Source organism: Cricetulus griseus, chromosome 3 (genome assembly GCF_003668045.3).
Source record: "Cricetulus griseus strain 17A/GY chromosome 3, alternate assembly CriGri-PICRH-1.0, whole genome shotgun sequence".
NCBI classification, from domain to species: domain Eukaryota; kingdom Metazoa; phylum Chordata; class Mammalia; order Rodentia; family Cricetidae; genus Cricetulus; species Cricetulus griseus.
In genome coordinates, this window is record NC_048596.1 from 83,663,833 (window position 1) to 83,677,484 (window position 13,652).

General features: G+C 42.2%; 1 pseudogene; it reads left to right on the forward strand.

The window, feature by feature from the left end:
• Nucleotides 1-1,209: 1,209 nt before the first annotated feature.
• LOC100753979 lies at nt 1,210-11,261 on the forward strand (annotated as a pseudogene).
• Nucleotides 11,262-13,652: the final 2,391 nt, after the last annotated feature.

A 13,652-nucleotide genomic window follows, 5' to 3' on the forward strand; every position in this document is an offset into this window, starting at 1 on the left:
TGTGGGCATTGTCTTCAGCCAGTTCTGTGCCATCTCTTGGGACCTCCCACACAAGAAAATTCCCAGTTTTGTTTCTACCTTATGTATTAAGAAGGGACCCAGGTTGTCCCAGCAAGGTGTGGAGAGATTGATCCTCCTGTGTTTGTAGTATCCTAGATGTCATAAGCTGAGGTTTGCAAACACACCGCTGCCCTATAGTCTATATACTCAGGAAGCAGAAATGATGCTCCTGCAACTAGAAATGAGATTTGCAGTGGGCGTTGTGTAAACAGCAGACAATAGCCTTTGGCTTTCACTAACAAGATCAGCCAGCCAGGCTCTTCAAATTGGCTAAATTTATATTGCACACTAAACCCTGTGAATAAATAACAAGGGGATTCTTTTGTTGTCCTGAAAATAATCCATACAAATTCCATCTTAATAATAGTCTGTCTACAGGCTGTGCAAGTGCCAGTGGGCAGGAGTCAGATCAGGGACAGAGATGCCATGCTGGGTGTGGAGTCAGAACGATGATGTTACACAGGCTGCCTCTTAAAGTGGCATTGATTAGGTAAAAATTTACACACACAGGCATCCTGCATGTGAGTTTCCCTAGCCTTTCAGTGCACAGAGATTAAGGTTCTATTTCCTCAAGTCTTGAATATGCCCTGAATTTTTAGTGGGGCATGCAGAGGACTGGCATAGTGGATCAACGTGTGTCTGAAAACCAAACAAATTAAGAGGGATGGCAACCCTGGGTGCCTATTAATATTGATTTGATGCAACACGGGGCCCCTATCCACACAAACTGAGGCAGAAGAAAAATGTAACCCCATACATAACTTCAGGCACAACTTGATCGGAAGCCAGTGTGATCCTAGTTAAGCCTTACTGGCCATGGGTTCCACAAATGCTAACTTATTTACTAGCTAAAACTTGTTTCTAACCCCAAAGTCAGTATGAATGTCACTTTTATGGTCAGTTATAGACATCCACCTGGGCAGGATGGTGACAAGTTTGAGAAGCTGGTGTGCATGGTCCCAGATGAGGTCATGCAAGGTCATTCTCTGCCTTCATGTTCCATTTCTCTTTACATAATTGTAAGTTTAAATGGGAGGCCTTTGCATGGTACATTAGTCGTTCTCTAGAGGAACAGAACTGATAGAATGGCTATATATTAAAAGGAATTTATTAGATTGACTGACATGATAGGCTCTGGATAATCCAACGATGGCTGTTTTCACACTGGAAGGTGAGACCCCAGTGGTTTCTTCTCAGCTTATGAAGCTGGATTTCTAATAAGTTCAATACCATGCAGAAGGACTTTAGAATTCTTAGCAAGCCAAGATCTTCAGTCCAGATTGGAAGGCCAAAGAAGCTGAGTTCTGTTGTTAGCTGCTAGAGTAGCAGCAGCAACAGAAGGAGCAGTGTGGATGCACTCACCACCAAGGCCAAAGGCAGGCAAAAAAAAAAAAAAACAAAAACAAAAAAAAACAGAATTGTGTTGTTGGATTATTTTTTTTTGACTCTTTGGTGGCCCACCACCCAGCTTCCAAATAAACGCACAAACACTTATTCTTACTTATGAATGCCCAGCCTTAGCTTGGCTTGTTTTGTAACTTAAATTATTCTATTTCCCTTTAACTACATTTTGCCTCTAGACTTTTTACCTCTTTTTGTTATACATATCTTGCTTTCCTTCATACTCCAGGGCTGGCTGTGTGGCTGGATGGCTGAACCCTGGCATCCTCTTCTCCTTATCCTTTTCTTGCTCCTCCTGTTTCTTGTTCTTCTCCTATTTATTCACTCTGCCTTGCAGCCCTGCCTATCAATCTTTCTGCCTAGCTATTGCCCATTCAGCTCTTTAATAGACCAATCAGGTATTTTAGGCAGGCAAAGTAATACAGCTTTATAGAGTTAAACAAATGCAACATTTGTTTAATTTATATCATTAAACAAATATTCCACAGCATAAACAAATGTAGCACATCTTAAACTAATATTCCACAACACAGAAGTTTTCCTGGGACTTCTTGCTATCTGGACCTCTCATGGAAGGTGCTGTTTATCCTGGGGAAGGGGCTACCTCCTCCTTAGTCTTCCAGTTAATGCCCTTACAGACCTGCCCAGAGGAATGCCTCTTAGTTGATTACAAACCCAACCAAGCTGACAGCAAAGATTAACCATCACACATGTTCTATTTAGTGTCACATTTATTTAAAAGTTACTTCCTATGGCTTTTTTGCTGATGATTTAACTGTTTAAAATACCCCCAGCACCAAAGGCTTTCTAGGATTCTAAGCACAATGGGTACCTTATGGATAAAATAAAACATAAAGCTAGCACTATCCAGGCATGAGTTGCAAGGCCTATGCTCAATGTGAGTGAATTAAACATAGCTATTAAGCAGGGGTGTTTTAAACAGAAATACCCAAATGGAGCATGTATTGATTAGTAGGTAAAAATGTGGCCAGAGGCTCCTAGGAAACTAACCAGGTAATTTCCCTTAGTGCAATGATTCAAGAATCTCCAATACAGTGTTTGTAAGGAATTCACAGAAAGTAACTGTTGTGACTGGTGAAAGTCGCCTATTTCTTAGTAAGATCAGATGTGATGTGATGCAGGGTGACTTTGCAACATGCTTGTCATTATATGAGAGGAGACAGAAGGGTGTGTGGGGGGGGTGGGTGTGTGGGTGATGTGTGTTTGTGTGTGTGGTGTGTGTGTGCATGTATGTATATGTGTCTATGTGTGTGTGTGGTGTGTGTATACATGGGTGTATATGGTGTGTGGTGTGTGTATATGTGGGTGTGCTTGTATATGTGTATGTGGTGTGTGTGTGTGTGTGTGTGTGTGTGTGTGTGTGTGATGGCAGAATTAAACAAAAACTAGAAAATAGTCACCCACTAAAGGTGGCACAGAAAGAGAAAATTAAACTTTTCTGAATGCAATCTCTTCTAACAATTTTGCCTTTTTAAGCATGCAGATATTCTACAAAATGATGAAACAAAATTATAACAAGAAATTTGAAGCAATCCCTTTCAAATATAAAGTATAGTGAGGTAGATGAACTAAGCTGTGTTGATTTGATGGCTGAACAGTGACAAAATGTGAATTTATGTTAAAATAAACATAGTAATTAGAGTGGGTGTGTATATGTATGTATGCATATAGATACCCATCCCTTGGAATCAGCCTGAGATTAAAAATAGCAGTGAAGTTGCAGAGAAAATAGCTCAGGAGGTAAAAAGCTTGCCACACATGCATTAGGACTGGAGTTTGTATCTCTAGAAATTCACAGAAAGGCCAGATGGGTGTCACAACCCATCTGTAATTCCAGCCTTGAAAGGTGGTTGGGTCAGGGGCGCCTCAAAGCAAGCTGGCTTTAGAGAGGAGCCATATCAGCAAGCTCGGGGGATGGCTGAGAGACTGCCTCAGCGAATAAGGATGCCTGCCAACATCAGCCTTGGACCTCCACATGCACGTGCACACACGCCTTCCAACATGCAAACTACACACATGCTTGTGATAATGGAAAATAGAGCAATGAAGAAATGGCAGAGCTGCTTTCTAGGGTCACACTGGAATTTATTACATGGACAGCTATTCTGTGTAAGAAGATCCTGGGCAAAGCAGTGAACAGTTCTTAGTCACTGTGGCTCAGGGAACATTATGAAGAGAATTAGAACACTTCAGTCTAACTCTCTGACCCTGCGTGAGGCAAAGGTGTCAACAGGAATGCATGATGCAATCTTACCTCTTAAAAGGTCCATTTCCATACAACAGAGTGTCTGTCCACAGGTCTCTAGATAAATAAAATGTGAAGTGGGCCTGGGGAGATGGTGCAACAGATAAAGCACTTGCTGAGCACATGTGAGATCCTACATTTGAATCTCTAAGAGCTCACACAGTATCTTGTTTGCTTTCTGTCGCTGTGATTAAACCATGACCAAAACCAGCTTGGGGAGAAAGGGTTTTATTTCATCTTATACTTCCAGGTCACAGCCCATCATTGAAGGAAGTCAGGGCAGAAACTAAAGGAACCTGGAGGTGGGAACTGAAGCCCGAGTCATGAAGGAATTCTGCTTGCTGGATTGCTTCTCCTGAATTTTCTGGTTTGCTTTTATTGCCCTTGGTAGGCTGGGATCTTCTACATCAGTCATCAATCAAGAAAATGCTCCCAGAGGCTAGTCTAAAGGTGAATTTATTCAGCTGAGGTTCTCTCTTCTCAGATGACTGCAGTTTGGGTCAAGTTAAGGAAAGAAAAAAAAAAAAACATAACAATAACTTGCCAAGACATGCACACATCTGCAGTTCTAGCACTCCTACAGTGAAATGGGAGAAGGGAACGAGAATCCCCAGAAGGCTGTGGTCTATATCCTGTCTCAAAACAGGATGTAAGGTAAGGACTAGCCCCTGAGATTGTCCTTCAATGTCCGCATGTGAGCAATGGCATGTGTGTACCCACACTCACACACAAGTGCACATACACATCACATACATACATACACACAGTAGAGCTTCATCCAGTGTAAATGAATGAAATTATGTCAAATTTTCTTGCAGGAAAATGGGGCAGCTGCAGTTCATTGTATAAGCCAGACGCAGAGAGACAAAAAACAAACATTTTCTATTTTAGCAGAACCATGTTGCAGGCATAGGTGCATTCTCCCTCCCTCTCTCTCTCTCTCTCTCTCTCTCTCTCTATATATATATATATATATATATATATATGTGTGTGTGTGTGTGTGTGGTGTGTGTGTGCGTGCGCGTGCGTGCGTGCGTGCGTGCGTGCGTGCGTGCGTGCGTGCGTGCGTGTGTGTGTGTGTGTGTGTGTGTGGTGTGTTTACACCCTATATATGAAACTAGAAGAGAGACTGAGGGAGAGAAAGAGTCCACAGCAGCCTTCCTAAACATTGTCCACTGGGGTCCACTTCACACTGGAACATCTTCTCAGAACTTGGGTACATAGATATATAGAATAATTGTACAAAGACACTTGCTGGTAATAAATCATAGATATATAGAACAAATGTACAAAGCAGACACTTGCCGACGATAAATTAAAGATATATAGAATAAGTATACAAAGCAGATGCCTGCTAACAATAAATTAAAGATACATATAAAATAAGTATACAAACACTAACAGTGAATCACAAATTTATTGCAAAGTAAGTATTTTACATATCTATAGTTTTATAATCTAGTAACTCGAGGAGAAAAAATTGCATACTAAAAAGATGTGTTCATGTATTTCCCCTGAAGCATTAAGCCTTGGCTGGTTAGCTGACACCACAGGGCACAGACCATCTTCACCAGTTTTTAGAGGTGATCAATATTTGATTCTATAGTCATCAGTGCTGAGAGTACCCTTCCAATAAATAACTTAGTAAAAATGAGAGAAGTATGTTTAGGGCCATTTCTGAAATTTTTGGAAACTTTTATCATAACCCCAATCCAAAATTCATCTAAATGAATACTAAAGTCAGTGAGTATAACAATTTTTAAAATCAAACATTTTTCACAATACAACAAAAATACTAATTTGATATTTATATTGCTGAGGAACAATGGTAAAAGACACTGAAATGTCTTGGTTTTCTTTCTATAATTAAATCAATTACATTTATATATGAGCAGAAAATATTTTAGGCACAATGAAAGCACAAGGTACCATAGTCTCAACTTTGAACCAAGGCGTTCAGGCAGCATCTGTTGGTGCAGTGTGGGTTGACAGTATGTACTGTGCAAGGTGACCCTGCTGTGTGTTAAGAACCAAGGCTGCAGGAAAGTTGTGTGATACAACATGGGATTAATTAGTGGTTTCAATTAACCTGATTGTTCAGAACCCTTTCACTGCTGTCAAGCTTTCTGCAACTCCACATTCAGTTACATGATCCTTTATAGGGTTACAACCCAGAGTTAAGGATCTGTGGGAGGAAGTGGGCAGGAGGATAGATATGTTTTCTCTGTGTGATTTGTGTGATATATATATGTATATATATATGTATATAACTTACACATGTATCTATCTATCATATATATCATATATATAAAAAACCTAAATATAGGATATATAACCTATACATGCATATATCTAACCTAAATATGAGGATATGAGGATATATAACCTATACATGTATATATAACCTATATATATGTGTGTATATTTTATGTATATATGCATATATCTCACCTAAATATAGATACATAACCTATACATGTATATATTTAACCTACAAATGTGTTTTTATGTACATATGCATATATAACTAAATATATGGATATATAACCTATACATATATATATAATATATATATATATATATATATATAAAACCTGTGCATGTGTGCAAAAATCCTATACTGAGACATTGCTTTGTATACTAACAAAAAATCTATTAGTAGGAGCTGGAGAGAAGTCTTAGCAGTTAAGCTGTTTGTCTTGCAGAGGACTGGACTGGAGTTCAGTTTGGTTCACAACACCTGCATCTGGCTGTTCACAAACCCCTGTCACTATAGCTCCATGGGACCTCTCACACTATTCTGGTCTCCCTCATGTCCTCCTACCACCACACACACACACACACACACACACACACACACACACACACACACACACACACACACACACGATATTTTAATAAGAAAATAATTTTTAAAGTATCTAAAGAGCAGACAGGAAGATTTTTTTCCAAGAGAAGTAAGCTTCACCCTGTTGTGGCCGAGCATGTGTCAACTTAGCTGAATATTTTAGCTTCATAAATCAGTTTTCAAGGTGAGAGTGAGGGCTATTAATTGATTCATGGACCATGAAGGACCAGGCAGGGGCCATACATCTCCTCATCACAAGGCTGCCATCGGCTGTGCGGAGGAGCCCTTTAACTTCCCCAGAATCTAATTCAATTAAAGGATTACTAGTTTTGCTGAGCAGGACCCTGCAGATGAGAGTCTGAGTCCCGTTATCAATCCTGAGAACATGGAAGAGGTCAAGGGGCAGGAATGCTGACAGGACTGTCGGCCCTCTGCCGTCAGCTCCACACAAGGGCCTAGAACAAGCAAGGCTCAAGCTGGCTGCTGCAGCAAAGAAAATGTGGCCATTTTCAAAACAGAGCTTTGAGCTGGTGTTGATGGCATCAATAGAAATGTCTACATATAATCCCATAGTTCTTCCATTTCATGCCGTCTCCCCAACATTGGCATTTAGTCAGAGGTTATTCTAGAATTGATTAGATACTATAGTAAATGTCAAATAAATATTGGTTTATAGGGATAGCCTTGAGGCAGGAGCAATACAGAGAAGCCATCAATGTTATGAACTAAGAGCAACAATGAAGAGTAGAGGACAGGCAGGAAGCCTGCAGCTGTCTCTGTGCTAGGTCCAATGGCTAGTGTCCACTCTCCCTTCCTCTTTCCTTTCCTCCCTCCCTGCCTCCTTCCCTCAACTCCCTCCTGCATTTGAGCCTATTATGGCCCTTATTGGAGAAGAACACATTGAAGTGGGATCTAGGGGTCCACTGAAGTGTTCAGCTGTCACTGTAACACACTCAAGGACAGGAGCCACACACCTCTGGGGACCCTTCCTGTCTCTGGTTCATAGACCTGCTCTGCTTTGTTTTAGAGTCAGGGTCCTGTTCATTACTTATAATCTAGGATCAAAATCTGCTGCCTCACTTAAGCCTCACAGATACAGTCTCCAGGTTCAGAACACTTCAATCTCCCATGTTGCAGATGGTACAATGGAGTCTTGGAAATAGAAAGGCTTTGACTCTAAGCTATGTTTGAAAAACTCCTTTAAACTAAGAGCTGCCGGATGTCAGGCAGATTCTCCTCCAGACTGATGGGGGAGGTCCTTCTGTGTATATGTTTGTCTTACAATAAAGCACTGTTGGCCAATGGGGAAGCAAGATAGGTGGGGCTAGGAGTCGAGGAAGATTCTGGGAAATGTAGTAAAGAGGAGAGTCGCAATGTGATCCCAGGAAGAGAGGATGCTGGCATCCTCCATAAGTCTTTATAAAATATATAGATTAGTAGTTTATGGTTGATAATTAAGACTGAGCTATCAAATAAGAAATCCTAGTCATTGGCCAGCAGCATTGTAACTAATATAAGACTCTGTGTGTTATTTGGGGGCCCTAATGTGGCGGCAGAATTCAGGCAGGTGGCAGAAAGAGTTATCGTTACACCAGACCTAGCAACTTTATTGATGTTTAATGCCCATTTGATTCATCACTTTATTCCACTGTTTTATTTGTATGTTTACACATCTTTGTATGTGCATGTATATGTGCAGGTGAGCCTGCAGTTGTGTGCATGTAGAGGCCAAAGGGCTCATCTGCTGTCTTCTTCTATCATTCTCCTCCTTATCTGTTGAGACCATATCTCTTACTGAATATGGGGCTCATTCATCAGCTAGGCTAGCTCACCAACAATTGCCAAGGATCCTCCCTTCTCTGTCCAATTAGCACTGGAGTTACAGGTCCTTTACATGGCTTTTTACATGGGCGCTGGGAATTTAAACTCAGATCCTTACACTTATATGGTGTTCTAGTTTGTTTGCTATTGCTGTAATAAAACACCATGAACAAAGGTAACTTGTGGATAAAAGGGTTTATTTCATTTACAGCCTTAGATCTTTGAAAAACAGTAGAGTAGAAACTCAAGGAAGGAACTTGGAGGCAAGAACTGAAATACAGATTATTGAGGAGTACTGCTTGATGGCTCTCACTTCAGGCCCATGTTCAGCAACCTTTCTTATGCCACCCAGGGCCACTTAGCCAAGAGTGGCACTGCCCACAGTAAGCTGTGTCCTCTCATGCCAACCTTTAATCAGGAAAGTACACCACAGGCCACTCTGATGGAGGCATTTTCTCAATTGAGGTTTGTAGGGGAAGCTATAGCCACGCCTACTTAGGGGCTGGCTACAGCTTCCCCTACAATTCCCCTTTTAGTCTAAAAGAGGATTAAAGCTTAACAGTTTAAAGTATCCAAAATTAACAATCATAAAGGTAAAATATAAGAAGATCCTAACTATCTATTTTAACTAAACCCTAAAGTCATCTGAAAGAGGTGTCCAAGCCTGAGCCCCTAAGTAGGCGTGGCTATAGCTTCCCCTACAGAGGTTCCTTCGTATGTATGTGTTCAACAATGTCAAAGGATTCTAGATCTCCTTCTTCCCCCACAACATACCCATGGTCCCTTTTTACTTTGATAATTTCTGAAGTTACTTCAAGTTATATATTCACATATTGCAGTCCCACAAGGTCCTTCCTGTAGATTAAAGTCTACAGGCAATTAATGGCTCCAGAGAGAGAGAGAGAGAGAGAGAGAGAGAGAGAGAGAATCAGTTTCTTGTAGGGACAAACCCCTGCTGCAAGTTAATGTCTTGTAGATATGACAGGTGAGCAGCAGCCATGAAATCTCAACAATGTAAACAATGTAGCTGCCTGAACAGGACCCCACTAAAGGCACCACCCATTAGCATGCCATCATAGATGAGGAAAATCTAGTGAACCTTTTGAGTTTTTTTGTTTTTGTTTTTTTGTTTTGTTTTGTTTTGTTTTGTTTTTGGTGTTTTTCACCATCAAGCATCTACTTGATCTCTTCCGGAAACCATAAAATGATATTTCCTCCCAGGGATGCACCCTTCTCCCATTCTCCAGAAACAGGCTTCAGTCAATTCTCTTCGAATTCATTTACAATCACCTGGAATTTTGTTGCTTGGTGACAGTCTGTGTGGTGTGTGAAGACATGGTTTCAAATTACTGTCCCCAGTAAGCAACTCAATGCTACTGGGCCTACCCCACCCAGCCTGGGCAGAATATTCCCAACAGAACAATCAGCCCTATGGCTGGCAAAGTTACAGTGGTGATGGGAAGCCAGTTGATACAACAGGATTCAGTCAAGGCAGCTATGGTTCTTCTTATGGACAGACCCAAGAACACAGGGTTCCAAATCAGCTTCCTGAGGGATATGGTTCTGTTGGAGGCTATAGGAGCATCCAGAGTTCCCAATCTTCTTATAAACAGCAGTCTTCCTACTCTGGCTATGGCCAACAGCCAGCTCCTAGCCACACCTCAGGAAGGTTCAATGGCTGTTCTCAGAACAGCAGCTATGAAGGGATTTAGAGTGGAGACTATGGCCAACAGTCTGGCTATGGTAGACAACAACAGAGCTATGGACAGCAACAACGCTCCTGTAACCAGCCTCAGGCTTTTGGACAGAAGAACCACAATAACAGTAGCAGTGGGGGTGGTGAAGGGAGTGGTGAAGGCAACTATGACCAAGATCAGTCTCCCATGAGTGGTGGTGGCAGTGATGATTATAGCAATGAGGACCACAGTAATGACATCAGTGGTTGCTACAGAGGAGGCATAAAAGAACTGTGAAGGCTGTGGCAAGTAGTCACAACCACAGCACTGGTGGCTATGAACTCAAAGGGTGTGGAGGTGGCCCTACCGATAGAGGGGACATGAGTGGAATTGACTGTGGGAGCTTCAATAAATTTGGTGGCCCTTGGGTTTAAGGATCATGCCACAATTGCAAACAAGATAATTCAGACAACACTATCTTTATCCAAAGCCTGAAGGAGAATGTTACAATTAAATATGGCTGATTACATCAAGCATATTGGAATTATTAAGACAAATAAGAAAACTGGACAGCCTGCAATTCATTTGTATACACACTGGGAAACCAGTAGGCTGAGGTGTGAGGCAACAGTCTCATCTGATGACCTACCTCCAACTAAAGTAGCTCTGGACTGGTTTGATGATAAAGAATTCTCTTGGAATCCTATCAAGGTTTCATTTGCTACTCAATAAGCATACTTAATAGAGGTGGTGTAAATGGTCATGGCAGCAGAGGGGAAGGAGTACCCATGAGGCCATGGAGAAGGTAGTAGTGGGTGGTGGTGGCCAGGGAGGATTTCCCAAAGGCGAGGTGGCAGGTGGAAACCAGCCAGGGCCTGGAAGTGTCTTAATTGTATTAATCCTACATGTAAGAACATGAACTTTTCTTAGATAAATGAATGCCACCCATGTGAGGACCCTAAATCAAATGGCCCATGAAGGGACCAGAAGGTTCTCATGTGGGAGTAACTATTAAGATGATCAACGTGGCAAAGGAGGATGTCATCCAGGCAGCTATGTGGATTAATTTGGGGCCTTCTAATGGGGCTGAGGTGGTGGGGACAGACATGGCTTTGACCCTGGCAAGACAGATTCCAGGGATGAGCACAGACCGCATCATAGGGAGAGGACATATGAGCCTGGCTCCTAATCTGGAACATCTATCTCTTCTTCCTATACCCAATGTCACCCTTGTTATTTTGTAGCTTCCAATACACATTATTAACCTATTAACCATGGATTCTCTCTCTCTCTCTCTCTCTCTCTCTCTCTCTCTCTCTCTCTGTGTGTGTGTGTGTGTGTGTGTGTGTGTGAGAGAGAGAGAGAGAGAGAGAGAGAGAGAGAGAGAGAGAGAGAGAGAGAGAGAGAGTAATTGTAACCACAACTCTGGTCCCCATAAAAAAATCATTTTAGTTTAAAGAAGAAAGGAAAGAAAGGAGGGAGGGAGGGAGGGAGGGAGGGAGGGAGGGAGGGAGGGAGGGAGGAAAAGAGAAGATTCAGCCTCTGAGGAAGGCCGGGTCCAGAGACGTGGTGAAGCCCAACATCACATTCATCCTGGTGTCTGGTTTGAGGGTTGGGCACAAGGCTCATTTAAAACAACTGAGTCATTACTCCAAGGTCACACACTCCCTGTTATGATGGACTTAAGAGACAACAATAAATGGAGAGAGAATGAGTTCGATGATGTCACTTCAGCCCAGAATCACATTATGCTGGCAGCTCCAACTAGCCCTTGACTCTTAAAGTGTGTGATCCAATAAATCCTCTTTACCCAGCTAGCACTGGCTTGCACACTGCCCTCCTGTGACCCCAGAGCCTGTGTGAGGTTGTTAAGAGAACATGCGACCTTTCTTTCTGTGACTCGGGACTCTGTGTCTTATGAACAGTCTAGTGGTGGCACTGGAGTGAACACTTCTAAAAAAGTACTGCCATATCCTACATTTCCCATTCTGGGTAAAAAAGTACAAATCAAGAAACCCTGCCTTTGCCAGGGCCACACATATTTCTTCAGTTTAGCTCTCTGGCCGCACAGGCTGCTTCAACTCTACATGTAGCCCTTCAGTGGTTAATTCCATATCTAACAACCCAGCCTGACCACCCTCCCAGCAGCCCTTGTCAGTGGTGACTGCTAGGAGTCTGGAGTCGGGCAGACTCACCTCCATCGCATTTGTAAGCTAATCATTTAAATGGAATGCGGTAGCTTATGTTTATCTGGAAGTTCTTTTTGAGGGAGGTTTGCATAATACCCAACAGTATTAAATAAGAAAAAATTCCCTTCAGTAATCAGTTCAGCAGGGACACTGTTTATTTTTGCTCCTTTCTGTAGCTCACCAATCCAACCTGGAATTCCAGAGAAAGCTACCCTCGGCTTATGATTTAACATTCACCAACAACTGCAGAGGTTTGCAAGTCTGAGGACTGAAAAATTGTCCCTCCAGCTCTGTTCTTTCAGTGAGAGGGAACAGGAAATTACTCCAGGGAAGAAGGCTCTTTTATCTCCCAGCTGTAGATGTATTTAGAATGAAGGGATTAAGGAGGTCAGAGCATAGTCCTCTCCTGACTAAATGGGGTTGATTTATTGCTTGGCGCCTTTATAATTCTTTCCTAAGTAAAGGCATACAATAGTATTTAACAGCTTGGGTTTGGAATCCCCAAGCATGAATCCAAAATGTGCCAACATCTCTCAGATACACGTGCCTATGGGAAAACTACAGAGCTATTTGAACCTCAAACTCCTCTTCTATGAAATGGTTTGCTAACAAAACTCACTGGGTGGGGTTGGTTTTTGAAGACCACGCACGATAATGAATAAAATACACTTGGTTCTTGGAGCCTTGTAGATGCTCCTTTTGAATAATATGCTATTTTTATTTCTTCTTATCCTCTGTGGACTGGTGACCATTAGTCTCCAAGAAGGCAGGTTCACAGTCTAGTCGGAGAACTTAGGTGGCCAAGATGAACAGCCTTGCTAGAAGTGACTAAGGCTGAATGACAGTGGACCAATGAGCTTAGCTGTTCTCTCTGAGGGAATGGACATTTCAGGACCTCATGGTGTTGTGACCTTTTAAGTGCCAGGAAGTTCTACATGAAAGGAGGTATTGACTCTGCATCTAGATTTTAGCAGGCATTTCCCTCATTTCTCTGCTCTCTCCCTTTATTCTGAGTTTTACAAGTGTTAGAAGATGATGTCATACAACTTCCCATTTTGTCTCTGTTTAATCCTGCCAGCTCTGCTCTGAAGTTGGGACAGAGAACGATGACTCCAAGCTAGAGGCATGGAAGGAAGGATATGGACCTGGGCACCCTGCTTATTGTCACTGATGAAGCAACCCTTGAGGGCTGAAGCACTGAAGTGTGAATGCAGGGTGGGTGAGTGAGAGGGGGGACTGTAAGGACCATGGTACCTGTGTATTCTGAAGGACAAGGCTTTTGCTATGGTCATTCAAATGATGAAATTTAACACCTAAATAGAGGGAAGGATGAAACAAAGCTGAGGCATAGGATGGAGTCACCTCCAGTGAGACTTCTGCCCCTCCTCATC